Consider the following 16,072-nt stretch of genomic DNA (forward strand, 5'->3'; position numbering starts at 1 on the left):
TAAACATTTTTAAATGAATTCGAAAAGATGGAATTTCTGAAGTCGTTTTATTTTTAAAAAGTACACGTTTACGACGTCACTCTAAATGAATTTTTACAATTGTATTTTGTTATCGATAGAGCTGACTTTCGTGTTATTACCATATTAGTAGTAGCCTGCCAAAGATATTAGAAACAGAAATATCTGGAGTTGCGACAAATACTAATAATATAATTTGATATATAAGTTCTATTATTACAATATCGATATGGTGTAGTAATGAGGTTATATTTATTTTAATGAATAAATAAAATAAAAATAAAAAAATATTAATTTTGTGACGGTTTATAAAGTCCGGTAAAGATAAAGTCTGATTGCATGAATTGCAATGCACCTTATTGAGATTGCTATTGTCCTAAGAGCCAGTAGTTACTTTGTGCAAAAATAGGTTTAGTAATCCAAAGAGGTAATGCTGCCAATATCTTGGAGACAATGCTTTGAAGTGATACGTTGGAAGACTTTTTGATATGAACTACTAGTATATAGATGTATAAGTGTTTATAAATTTAAAATAAGATATTAAATAAATAAATGAGAATGTTTAAAATAAACGGGAAAGATAAAAAATTGTGACGATAGAATTTACTGTATTACATTAAGAGTAAAAAAATAGTTGACGCATTCTAAATTCAAATATTTCTAATCTAATCTGTCTATAATACATCTCGTTATTTATCTCTCTTCGTCTATGTGTATATATCCACGAAGTCGCTGTTTGTTTCTCGGCAAGCGTAAAAATCAATAATCAACAGGTTTCTTTAAGCATTTCTTCTCCAAGGTTATTGAAAATATAAGTTTCATTTTCATTTAAGAGTTTCCTCTTGTCGGTGCAACTAATTCATGCATCTTCCTCCAGCCAGCTCTATCCCAGGCCACATCCTTTATCTCCCTATACGACATGACGCCTAGTGTTTCCTTTATCTGTCCCATGTAGTTAATCCTCTATATAAGAAAATATAAGTACTAGTTCAAAATAAGCTATTTAAATTACATTATATTGTTACATACGTAATAGCACACACATACTAGTTTAGTTGAAACTTTGGATTGCGTAAGTCAATTGGGACTCGACATGAGCGAGGATTAAGTTAGCCCTGTTTCTAGTACAAAGGCCAGGCATGACAATGACAGTTAGCTCCACTTGTTCCCATCTACCATTTTGTGAACTGCAGTCCGATGACGAAACACCACTGCATTTTAATCCGTGCTGTACACACTTAAGGGTGGGATCTTGTGTACACTTCTTGGAGTGAACGCAATAAGTTTCAGTCCAGCATGTTAAGCCAAGTTTTAGCCGCCGTCGCGTTGTGACGAGCTTTGTAGTTGTAAAGTGAACTTGTATTAATTTCCACTTAATATATTTCGTTAATTACTCTTCTACATGGACACAGTGTTTGATGTATAATTTGCTTCTTATAATTATATGGCTTTCTGTAGATATATTATATTATATGGGTTCAGTTATGGCTTTCTGTAGATATTCTATAATATATGAATACAGTGTAAAATGTTAAATAAATAAAAACTAAATGTATCAGCTTACACAAATACATTAAAATTAATGATATTATATTATTATTAAAGATGGAAAATTGAATTTTGCACTAGAAGTTATCTTTTTATGGTTACATATTATTGTAACAAAGAATAGTGACTACTTATCAACAATAACGTAATACCTATTCAAATATAGTATAGATATTTAATAACATTAAACTATTTTCTTCTGACCATGTGTTTTGCGTCTTTTAGATCTTTCAATCGTTTAGACTGTGGAAAGATACTCCATATAGAGCATATGTTTTTTTGAGATATATATAAAAAATTTGAAGGGGTATACATATTTATTTTAACAGCGGTTGCCAACTCGCTTGTTAAGCGTGCAACTACTGGAAAAACTCCCCAACAGGGGGAGGATTATGTTCAGCAGTGGACAGTTAACGACTAACGTCGTGTCGTCGTGATTACTGCCAGAAGTCCCACAACCTTTCATATTAGCCATCAATCTCTGATTGCCATTTTGTTCACGCGCATATTGTGATACGTGTTTCACTTCTAAATAAGGCATGTTCAGGCAAATTATTAGAGAGAGATTAAGTAAAATAATTCTAATCAAATAACCGGCGATATAGACTTCCGCAAGATAATACTTTGTTCAGTAAAATGTTATATTATATTCTAAGATCAATAACTATAATGATTAATACGATAAGATAATTATAGAGGTGGAGTTATTAATTAACATAGAAAATAGGGAGCTCAAGTATCAAAATTATCATTATCATTTTATTTAATGTATCCAGGAACGAATAATCCATTAAAAGGTCAATGTCAATGTGAAAAAATGTAACGCTACGACTCCTTCTACGGAGTTCTTTCTATTAATAGTATTCCTGTCATGTTTCAGTTTATCCTCAGCTTAACAGTGACATCAAAACATCCGTCGAACATAAACACGGGCTCGCAAAATTGAAATCGGAAATCCAGAAGTTTCTTCAAACGACTCATCTTAAAGGTTGTTGAAAGTAACTCTTGATTTTGTAGAAATTTCTTCTGAAATTAGACAACCTCTCGTAACCGTGAACATAAAAAAGGGTTCACAATATTTATCTAGGGCGCATTAAATAACGGTAGCATTGGAATAACAAATGCCCACCGCTGGGAGCAACAATGGCCTGAATATATCACGACGAAGGCGGCCGCAATTTCCGAAAGAGATGCCACAAGCACTGTAACTTTGGTAAAGCTTCGTTTTAAATTGGTATTGCCTGCTGGATATTTATCTAATGTATAATAGGGTTACTCAATTATGTTTTATTGAATTATTAATTTAATTTTTTGTGTTTGATATTCGTCAAAAATTACATTGAAAATGAAGTTTTTCCTTTTTATTTGTTATCGAACCAAAAATATTACACAAATGACTTACAAGCTACATTCAAAGAGATTTTGTGTGTATTCGCCATGATAATTATTCTTCGATATTTGATCGTCATTCATTCGATGTGCGCATACTGTAAATATTAAAGCAATTTGGCTTTCTAGACTAATGTCAAATAATTAGGTACTTAAGCACTTTTTTTTTCATCGTTTAACTAAATAAATTACTATTTTCTGTACTGTGTAACGTTTCATCTGTATATGATTATAAAATACTTTATTAGCTCTTACCTGCAATTTCGTCCGCATGATTGTAAAAATAGTAGCCTTGTCCGTACTCCATAGTACACGTGCTGAATTTTGTGATAGTTGGTCGAGCCGTTAAATCGCCAAAAGGCAAAGAACAAAATCACTGTTACATTTATAATATTATTGGGTATTTCGTAGCTGGTTAGCTATTAAGTTATCTAAGTTAATATTTAGGAATTTTCGGTTATTCATCATCATATTAGTTACTATCTATCTACTGTTAAACATAGGCCTCCCTCTATTGGGGTGGTTTTGCCAGTAGTTGCCACGTTTGACAAAAGGGTTGGTAACCGCAGTTAGGCATTAATGATGTTTTAAGAGGGACGCTGCTACCCATTCCTCGACCATTTAGTTCACTAAGTCGCCTCTTACGACGTCCACAGAAAAGGAAGGGTTGGCTTATTATAGAATGGGCCACTCATTCTACATTCAAAACTTCTACATTAAACGAAACATTCGTGTGATCCCGGCCTATGCCGGGATCACACGGAATGTGTAATGTACAAGTAGTTTATTAATGTAGAAGTAATTTAATGTAGAAGTTTTGTTTGCAAAATTTATATACAATATCACTGAAAGTGATTTATCTAATCTGAACTAGAGAGCTAGCTAATTCCTGTAAAATAAAACTTTGTGACCTTCCTCAGTTACGTTTCTACAATTACGTGTAATTCGCTTTCGGTGTCTAATACTTTTTTTATTGTTACTGTTGTAGTAATAGATTTATTCTATATTGTTATTTTCCTTTTCTTAGTCCAAACATTCTGTAGTTTATTCTAGATTTACAGCCAACTAGTATTTACCCACGACTACGTCCACGTGACCAGGATGCATTGATTAACCGGAATAAAAATCAGACTAGTAGGCTAAGTCTTTCTCCATCCGTAATAGTACGTTTATACTAAATTTCATGACAATTTGTTGTACCATTATGGCATCAAGATATAATAAACAAGCGCAATGTAATATACAATAATATATATAATAATAATAAGGTAATCTTTAAGAGTATATGTTATACTATATACTCTTAAAGATTACCTTATATATAGTAACAGGAAGTACTATTTCTGCATAATTGTACTAAATTAAAAGAAGCAGATTAAAGGTATAAAATAAGATGTAATTAGCGATGAGCGAATTCGAATGATTTAGTTATTCGAATAATTATTAATTACTAATTTTATTATTCAACTACTAAATTAGTAATATACTAATTTCTGTATTCGAATGATTTTACTAATTAGGAACTAATTATAAGAAAGACGTTTTTCTGAATCTGTTTATTACTAATTTCATTCCACAGTCTGTATCCATTACTACTATATTTCCATATTAACAAAAAACGACGAGGAAAAAAATATAAAATAAAAAAAGTTGGCTGAATAAAGTATTAGTAGTCGCCTGATTTGAAAATCATTCGAATAATCGGAATGATTTGCCCAGTCGAATAATTAATAGTCGGATTAGTAAAGTCGCGCATCGCTAGATGTAACATACAATGAATGATATACTCGTAAAAATATAGCTGTAAATAAGTATTATATAAGACACAATATACAGTAACTAGCAGGCTGCTATTCATCGCTTCGGGCGAAAGCCGATTCAACGCCCACCCCGAACTACCTAGGGGTAGTTCGTAAACATAATATTATTTATTTTATTTAATAAATAACTTTATTGAATACTAGCTGACCAGATAAAAGTTGGATTACCATGTATCCATACCTACCAGGTCTATTTTTTAATATCAGGGTTTAAACTATTCTATTTATTAAGTTAAAGTAAATATACAAAATATAATATTATACATATATATTTACAAATTTTCTGAGATTAGAGTGAACGAATATTGTGACATGAAATTTTTATATACTAAGATATTAACACCTATTATGTACCTATGGCATGCGATGTGAACCCGGTATTGAATGGGCCATCACTTCCTTTCTTGTCGGTGTCATAAGAGGCGACTAAGGGAAATTGATTGTCGAGGGATGGGCAGCAGCGTCCCTATTAAAACATCATCAATGCCTAACTGCGGTTGGCAACCCGCCTACCACGCTACTATTGGCAACCTGGGGTTTGCCAATAGTAGCGTGACAACTACGGGTAAACCCTAATCTTATGATGATCTATGTTCAGCAGTGGACAGTTAACAGTTTATATGGTATGGTATGACATATACATACATATATGTGAACTGGTTAAAATCTATTTGAAAAAATTTAATCGGTCAAAAATACAATATTTACTATATTAATAATGTATAGGTATAATTAATCGAATCTTGTTATAATAATTGTTATATATGCATTTCGTTATAATTCAAAGTCAATATAGTCATCTTGACGTTTCGAACAGATTAACACCTCGTCTTCAAGATAATTCAGGTAAATTATCATAGTTTACCTAAATATTCCCGTTAATCCTCATCACTTTTAAGACATAAAATATAGCCCATAAAATATATAATTCTTAAAACTTGTACCTTCAATAACAATAAACCACGATTAAAAAAAAATCCACAATATTATTATTGTTTTAATATTAAGACTTTTTGAAACAGAAAATTGAAATAGGTAAAGTAAAAATACTACTTACTTAGTGCCAAAGTTATATTAAATTTGAAAATCACATTCACAAGTTTTCTATACTTCTTAGATATAAAGTTACAGTTATGTTGCAGTTATGATTGACAATGATTTTGAAGAGAATATTTATTATACTCTTTTTACAGAGCCTTTAATAAAGGCCTACACAAAGACGGCGAAAGCCGGTGTGACGACAACTTGTTAAAATTTTAATCCTCTCCCATATAAATCTGATTGAAAATGCACTGCATACGGATCGTTACGCTCAAACAACGGGACGAGAAAATATTTGGCTCCACATTCATACGTGCGAACGGTTTTGGTATTTAAAACAGTTTTTCCGATTGTATTTTACTCGTAAAAACAGTATTTACTTTCATTGTTTCATGTCGAATTCGCACATTGCAGCAATGTGACGCTGCGTATTTTAATTTATAGTATATTCACTGTTTAATGTAAATTATTTGTAACGTACCTACCCTGCAGCTTCTATATGTAATGCACCTGTAAAGAAATTTACACGTTATGGAACTTACCTCTTGTCGTATAGGGAGGTCAAGGATATGAATAGGCCTGGAATAGAACTGGCTGGAAGAAGATGCATGAATTAGTTGCATCGACAAGAGGAAACTCTTAAATGAAAAGAAAAGAAAAGAAGGAACTTACCTCGCATCTTGTTATAATCCGTCGATTTTTATTGTTGTAGTACTGGTTATTTCTAAACTTTTTTGTTTATTCTTAATTTTCAATCAATTGCAATACTTAACGAAATATTAAATAACTATTACGGTCATTATAAAAGGACTAGAATATAGATAGATAGATACTTTTTATTCTTTTCTCTAAAAGATTACATTGGTAAACTTATTATAAATATAAATATTTACAAGAAAAGTAACAAAGAAAAAATAGAAACAATATTTTTTCTAGAAATAATAAAAATATGGATTTTTATTTCTATGTACATATCTTATTTTTTCTTCAGTTTAACATAATTATATTTCTTGATAATGTGTATATACCATATGTACATATATTAGCCTTTCCAAATTGCCATAATATATGTTAATTATCAAGAACACATTGTGTATAACTATTAATTTTCGTGTGACTCTATAAATCGAATATAACTGCTGTTGTTATATCAGTTTAATTTTGACTCGAACATTACTATAAACACAGATAATACAATATTATACCTATAACACCAGTGGTGTAGAGAAATTATGGTATATAAATATTGTTTGAGATATTTTAGGTAAAATTTTAATTTAAGGATAAAATTAAAATGCAATTTTGTCTCAAATAGGACCATAACAACATTGCAGATATCGAAACATTGTTAATATGGTAATACTTGGACACGCTAAAAGCAATTTAATTACACCCAAAAAGGATCAACAAAATTATGTTTATAATATATAAAGTTAAATATACCAATCTCACCTATTGAGTTTTTAAGCATATATATATGTATACGAATATTTTTAGTAGGTATTAATTAATATATTAATATCTATGTTTATTTTATAAATGTTTATATGTTACATACATTTACGAGACTCTATCTCTATCTCTCTCTCTAGTATCCTGCACACGTTAAAGGTTGACTAGTAAAGAATACCTACAGCGTTAAGTCCGCCCTTTGCACCACATATTATAGGTCAGTAAAGTGTTAATAAAGAAATAAATATTAAATTATAGGATAACGCTATTTGATTTTCCCATCCACCATAGTTAGCTGATATGATCATAGATTAAAATGGTGTTTATCGTTACCGAGGACTTAAACTTTTATGATTTTTTTTCTCTATTTCCGCAAAGTCCTCTTGCTGTGTCAACGACGCTTGTCTGTTTCGGGATTGTAGCGTATAAACAAGATTAAATATACACTTAAAATTCACATATAATATGTAATGCTACGAGCCCAACGCTGAAGGAAGTTTGTATATAATAAAAACACAGAATAGATTAGTCTTATGTGCATAAAACAGTACTTGATACTTTGAACTTTAATAGAGAGCGATAAGAAGAATTTTCCTTTCCAATATTTAGTAAATAGATAGTTTCATATCTACACTGTGTCTTGTACAGTTGGCGTCACTCAGGAGACGGACACGGCTCTTTATTCTTGTCATTCAATTTTATAACCATCGTTATCGGTCTGTCTGGTCCGGGGTGCATTTTCACAATAGGTTTAACCCTTTAACGGGTTGATTGCTAAATTGTGCATGAGATTCAGTGAGGTTCAAGATCTTTATTGCGAGATTCCGTCGCAGATATTGGAGTGCAAGTAGATGTAGACATGCGATGTTGCATTAGGTACGTACATAATATTATTGGATTTTAAAGTAAGCTAAAAATGTTCTCGTTTTGGTTTTTTGTAAAAAGAAATTTAAAGTCGTGCTGTTTTAAATATAGGCATATAAATTATTAAAATCTTGGCGTTTTGGCTATTATTTGGTATACATTTGACCTTTACCTAATTGATAATCCTTTTCTTTATAAATTTTAAATTGCATATAATGGAACCAATATAAAACACGAAAAAATAAAGGTTATAAAACACACCCATTAAAAAAATAAATTTTAGATATATATAGATTTACTGTTCTTTAAAGTGATGCATCTATCCATTATAAATTCAGTTTATACTGATTTTTAGTATGATTATTTCGCAATAATGTATATTTGTAAGTTTTAGATAAACTACAATTCTTCAGAATCGATCCTCTTATGTTGATAAATAATAATAATTTAAATATGAAATAAATAGTTTATTATGTAATATTTTCATCTGAGCTTTCCAAACGTTTTCCAGATCTTTTACTAAATTGTAACCGTCTGTTCTTACGAGGTGATTATTACCGCAGACATTTCATTCAGCAGGTAGGTGGGTGGAAGCTTAACGTGAGGTGTAATAAAAATAAGAAGCAAACCATTTATCGACATCATCCTCTCGGTTTATAATTAAACAACTGTTTAATCGTGGATTCACTTGACTTTTATATCGATTTTTAATGATGTCATATGTACTAATATTATAAATAGGAAAGATTTGATCGTTTGTTTCAAAAAGTACTAAACCGATTTTAAAAATTGTTTCACTTATAGAGCGAGTAACAAAGGTTGTAAATTATTTTCGAAAATTCTATTTACCTCAGCGAAACCGGGTCGGATCGGTAGTCGTAAGTATATACAAAACGTATACTTGGTTGATGCTTGTTTACAAAAGCACTTGAAAATGTTTACATATACGTAAAATCAAAATCTGTGAATAAGTGTAAGAAAAAAAAAACAGTTGCGTGGAAAATTTTTTGCAAAGTCATTAATTAGGTATTTATAAATTTGGTATATAATAATAGTCGCGTATTATTCACTATATTTAAAATTACATGACACTTTGCAGTCATTGTGTGAGGGTGAATGTTTTGAACATGAAATTCTATATAATAAATGCACTTTTATGATGTACATCGACTAACATATAAGAGACATACAAAATAATATACTTTTATAGAATTGTTCTTTAAAAATCCTAGAGAAGATTTGTAACCTTATTCTTCTACAGGTGACTTAGAGCAACCATTTACTACTAAAAATTGCACCTGTGTGAAGTCGGAGCGGGTCTCTAGTCATATCCTCAGCAATTACCTGTCCATTGCTAAACATGCCTCCCTTAATTGGGAGGTTTTGCCAGTTGTTGCCACGCTTAGTGGGCAAATTGGCAACTGCAGTTGGGCTTTGGTGATATTTTAAGTGGGATGCTGCTGCCCATCTCTAGACCATTAAGTTCCTTTACTTCCCTCTTTCGACACCCACGGGAAAGGAAGGGGTGGCCTATTCTATTTCGGGACAACACGGCGTATTTTACACATTTATATTTTTCAAATATTTGTACTCGTAATGGTCTAAATAATTTGCAATCTAGAACAATCTAGACTATGTTAACAAAGATTTCTCTTAATAATTCAAGCAAGCACACAGTGCGATTGTATGTGTATGTACGTATGTTAATTTGAGGGAGTCTAGACAGAACAACTTGTCACACGTTCCATCCAATATACTCGTGCGAATCCGCGATTGTCACGACAAGTGATTCAACAAATTGCGCATTTTGTTGCTGTCTCGTGGAGTGTCGCCAGCGTTGCTAGATTGGGTGTCTTGTTCGCAAATTTGGGTTTATTTTTCGTTGGAAAATATTTGAATAAATAGATTTGTCGAATAAACGATTGGAAAAAATAAAATAATCACGAATAATTTTGTTTAATTCTTTGTAACTTTGGCATTTATAAAAATCATATGTAAATTTACGTAATTGTAGGTAAAAACATGTAATAGATACTCGTAATATTATGTAATAGGCTAGTGTAGAAAAGGACAGCTTTTTTCTGTTGTTCACGTAGTGGTTACTTGGTAAAACATAGCACGCAGTACGTTAATTAACGTAACCTATTCTTTGAAACTAGTATTCACGTTTATTAACAGATTCTCAAAACATTTTTTTTTTCTAGAAAAAAAAATATGCTGAACTAGGTGTTATCTTGCGGAAGTCCATATCACTGGTTATTGAAATAAAATTATTTAATTCCGTTATCATTAGTATGTGTGTGACTGCCAACACTCGAAAATTGACCACCACTATTACTACTAGAAGTTTCACAACCTTGCAGAATGGCCATCAATTTCCGACTGCCATTTTGTTCATGCACCTTTTGCGACAAGTGTTTCACTTTTAAACGAGACATTTTCAGGCAAATTATTAGATTGTTGCACGCAGTTTGTGTGCCGAAGGTTCTACTAAACTAGGTTCCGAGCGGCGATCTAATAATGTGTCTAAAGATGTCTTGTTTAAAAGTGAAACATATATCACAAAAGGTACATGAAAAAAATTTAAGTCGGAGATTGATGGCTATTATGTAAGGTTGTGGAACTTCTGGTAGTAATCGTGGTGGTCAATTTTCGAGTATTGATAGTCACACACATACTAATGGTAGGAGAATAAAACAAAATTCTATACAAATAACCAAACTTTATATTATTGAAAACATAAAAAATTTAATCGCAATTTTCAAGAACAAAACATTAAAATTTGGGGCAGAAATCTAAAATGGCACCTGATAACGCTGAGTGTCATTCTTGTATCGTCGTAGATTATATATAATACATGGTCTATCCGGAGTCCAGACTCATTCTATCAGTTTCCGCTACATCAAACCCGTGTTTGATGGGCGCTTTGTTTCTGACAGGCGACGGTAGCTCTTGTGCGGATGATAAGCATTTGCAAATTACATAAATAAGCTTTGTTTTATTATTTCTTCACGTGAAATTAAATATTTCAACTAAATTAAAGCGTAGAAAATTAAGAGGGTCTCAATTCATCTATTTTTTCTTTGTAAGTATAAAAAATAATATCACAGTTTTTATATAAAATACTATGTATAAGACGTAGATCATCATCATCATATCAGCCTGTAACTGTCCACTGTGCTGAACATAAACTTCCCCCTTGGGGGGGTTTTTTCAGTAGCTGTTATGCTTAGCAGGCGGATTTACAACCGCAGTTAGGCTTTGAAGATGTTTTAAGAGGGACGCTGCTGCCCATCCCTCGCCCTCCCTTAGTCACACAACGCGTAGATACTGTGTCCAAATAGCTTATGATAGTTATGGATTTCTCTATAAAATGATCTGTAAATATTATTACTATCTAAATATATAGTACCATTATATTTAAGAAAAATAATATTAGTTCACTGTTTGATATAAAATTTTAAAACTATTTGATCTATGAAGCTGAAACTTAGTAACAGCACTATCTGTGGTAAAGGTACAGACATCCATTAGAAAATAGGTAGGTATGCCATTACGAAACAGGTAACGTACCGATGGATCCACAAGCACTAGCTAGTCCTAAATAATTTATTTCTTAAAATCCTAAGACAGAGGTTAGAAGTACGCCTTTCCTATATCTTATTATTCAGAACTCCTGCTCTTTGCATTATAAATAAGTCTTAAATATACGACGTTACTTGATATTTAAATACACTTGACCTAAATACATCTCATGGTATTGTTATTGTGACGCACTTTGTGACCTCATATTTTCAAGAGTAATCTTCGCATTTATTATGGTAATACAAATATTATAATACGTATTTAATGTACTTAAAATTCTTTAATAAAATTCCTCCCTGAGCGAAGAAGAGAAAGGCATTTTTAAAATTTTATATATATTTCACGCGATCAAGTAAAAAACATTAATGATTAATTTTTACTCAATAAACGATTACATAGAAAATAAAGATTATGATGTATTGGTTGATTTTGTATTTTTTTTTGTTTCATAATATTTACTACATTAAGTGTGACACAATGGTGAATTAAAATATATTAATATTCGATGAAAAATTTCCAAAAGTACTACTTTAAAAATATTTTAATTTATCTGTATAGAAAACACACACATTCCTGAGGACTAAGGTATTATGCCCTTGTACCTTGTAATTTTACTACTATATTCCACTCTTTAAATCAAAACATAGTCATGCACACAACTGCTTTATGGCAGAAAGTCGAATGAAACAGATATATCCAAGCAGACAACTTTTGTATAGTGTCTTTCTAATAAAATAAATATATAAAGAAAAAAAATTGCTAGTGTTTGGCATTAGCATTTTAATTTTTTTTCATTAAATCAGTTCAATTATTTTTTATCTGTAACTGCATTAAATATTGCGACTATGCTAAAATGTATGTATCTAAGTAAATATGATATTTATAAGCACGTGTAATAACCTAGCTTAATTCTTACAAAAAGTAATTATTGTCAAAAGCAGTTTGATAATCTTCTTAATGTTGTTTGCCTTGAGGGAAACACGGTACATTTCAGGTTTCATTAGCGAAATACATGGCTTTTTAGATACCTAATAAAGTCTTTTACTTTTTATTTATCTTTAGATAATGAATACAGACTATACATAACTATGCAATGTTAAAATCATGATTAAACATTTTCAATGATTTTGGCATATTTTAATATAAATTTATATCTTCAAAAAAAGAGCAGTGAATCTCATAAATAACGAGATGTTTTATTGACAGATTAGATTTAAAAATAAAGTAACGTAGAAATTGTTAAATTAATTTTGCCCATCATCATCATAATCACATCAGCCGTTAACTGTTCACTGCTGAACATAGGCCTCTCCCATAAGGGGGGGTTTTGCCAGTAGTTGCCATAAAGTCGATTAAGTTTTAGTAAAGATATTGTTTAAAAATAAAAAGAAATGGTCATAACATAATATCAAATATATCAAAGGACTTCTATCTGAGCAAGTTGTTATATTAGTATTTACTATTTGTGTCTGATTAGCATACTCAAATTACTTTTATTATGTATCCGTACCGCGTATTACGTACCGGGCCGCTAGTATATATATATATATATATATATATATATATATATATATATATATATATATATATATATATATATATATATATATATATATATACTAGCGGCCCGGTACGGTACGGGTAAACGCAGTGTAGGATGACCCCCCACTAGATGGAGAGACAAACTGAAATGCATTGCAGGGAGTCAGTAGATGTAGATAGCTCAGGACCGTTCTTTATGGCAGTTTATGGGAGAGGCTTATGTCCAGCTGTGGACGAATAATGACTGAAATGAATTAAAATGAATGGATTTAAGTACGTATTAGGAATTTAAAATATACATTTATATATTTACATTATTGTATGTATGCATATCTCTACATGTATTTAAAAAACGAATAGAGTTTCGTGACTTCAGTCAAATTGTTTATAATTACTCTTCTCCATCCAAAGGTTGTCTGGAAGAGATCGCTCTTAGCGATAAAGCTGCTCATTGTTTTCTTAATATAATTTTATTGTACTATTGTTATCTTATAGAGGAAACAATAAAGAGAATCTATCTATCTATACTACTTGGTTGAACTTGAAGTCACCTTCAACAATCATAGCTAGGCAATGAAGATTTGATTTACTTATTTCTTCTGGTGTATTTTATAAGAGACATTTTACGACAACTTTAGTATACGGATAGTAGAAATAGAATGTTATCATATGAAGGAAACAATAGAGTGTATCTATCTAATTCCCAAGACAGATTATTGTAAGTCTGAGGTACTTCTTAATATACACACAAAAAATACAGACAGATTGAGAATTTCCTCCTTTCGGTAGTCGCTTAAAAAAACTGAATAAAAACCGATAAATGTTTATTTTGCATATTAGAAATTCATTTAATCCGTTTAACCGGTGTAGGTTAAACCGATTACCAAATATATACTCGTATTTTATTTTTTCGTGGTTTCTAGAAAAAGTTATGAGCGATCATTCTGCTCGATTCATTCGAGAAATTTGAAGAAAATTTTATTACTTTATTTTACTTTATCGTACATATTTGTATTACAAAAATATGCAATTCGCGCGATTTATTCTAAGAATTTGTGAAGCGAAATTTAAAGAAGCAACTATTTTCATCGTATTTTCACAATACATATACACAAACATTTTGTATATACACAGGAATCTTCATCCGTTTCTTAAAAATCTTTATAATTTTAACACTAGATACAAATTTCAACTTGCTGTTTCGAAGTAATTAATTACCGGCACTTAAAACAGATTTGGGTATGTAATTAGAATAAACATAAAACAATAATGAATGACGATGTTTAATGTTTTATGAATATGGACCAAAAAATCGACGACTTTCCTTGCGACTCGCGTGAGAATCGCATTAAGCGCGTTTTTCAACTAGTTGATCAATACTGAAGGACGCATGAGAAAGCATAAATAACATCTAACCGTCATTGCTCTTATTACCTAACCGCTTTCAATACCCCATTATCCACTATATTCTCTTTTTATAAAACTAAGAATGGCAAATAACTATTCTTACCTGTTAGAACTCGCTACGCTGGATGGCGTTGTCATTTTTTTAAGGATTTTAATGCTGTATTAGTACTAAGATACGTAATTACATATATTCGTATATCCTACAATAGTACGTGTTTCCATCGAGAATTTATTCCAGATTTTCAGTTTCAGGATAAATAAATTATAATTTATACAGGACCTATATTTTGTAAAAGTTACCACTGAAAAAATACAGTAAAACTTAATTTAAATTAAAAAGTAATATTATAAAATTCAAAGTATCTATCTTTAGGTATCTCGATTAGAGGAAAGCAAAGTAACTTGAATCTAATTACCTGTACCAGTCAACAAAGAAGTCTATAAATAAAATATAATAAATTAAAAGCAGGCTGCAGGCAAAGGGCTTTATACTCGTACTTAGGTTGATAAATGAGGAGAACAGAAATTAATGAAGATCGGACATTAAACGCACAAATATAATGCTAAAATATATAAACGAACACATATGGTATTGAACAAGAAAGCCGGAAGTTACTGTAACTAACATATAAATGTATAGTGTTGCCACAGAAACAAATAAATGATAAGCATTTTTCACGATGACTGTGCACTTTTTCCTATCTAAGTTTGGACGGCGAACACGACAGTTTCTTGGCATTTCTCCAAAACGAGCCTTGGACATTTGAGTCTAAATTAAAACGCCACTTTTTATAATTAAGATTAATTATAGCGTAAATGCTCTGAAAAACTGTACTAGGTGTTAAAACTTTTAACATTAACGTTACGTTTTATATGTAATGCCTTTTATAAACCAGTAGACCTGTGACAGTAATTTAAAAGTGGTAAAAATATAAAAAAAAAAATATTGGACATACATACATATTGTTCTGTTATGAATGATAATTATTATTAGATTTTTGCTTGTATGTGTATATTTTGCGTAAGTAGAAGACGTCAATTAAAATTTTACTTAAAAAACCGTTCAACAGTGTAGTGGCTCTATGTCTAAAAATTTCTTTAGCAGGGATTACAGACTTTTTCAATTTATACCAATTAGTAAAAACACGTGGCTTATTATCTTAAGATTAACACTAATTAAGGCTTTATAGAGCCTCGGCTGAGACCTCAAAGCGAGTGCTTTCCTTTGAAAACATAGCTACTTAATTAGAGCTCATAAGCATTTGCTTTAAAATTATATTCATAGTTTTATTTTTATAAGAAATTTTACTTGAGTTTTTTAATTTTACAAGCTGTGTGGGTTTTTTTAATTTATTTTTATTTGTAATAATTATAATTGTGCATGAGTAAAGCTTTGAAGTAGTTAT

The sequence above is a fragment of the Galleria mellonella genome, unplaced genomic scaffold, assembly GCF_026898425.1.
Source record: "Galleria mellonella isolate WM207_F2 unplaced genomic scaffold, CSIRO_AGI_GalMel_v1 utg36, whole genome shotgun sequence".
NCBI classification, from domain to species: domain Eukaryota; kingdom Metazoa; phylum Arthropoda; class Insecta; order Lepidoptera; family Pyralidae; genus Galleria; species Galleria mellonella.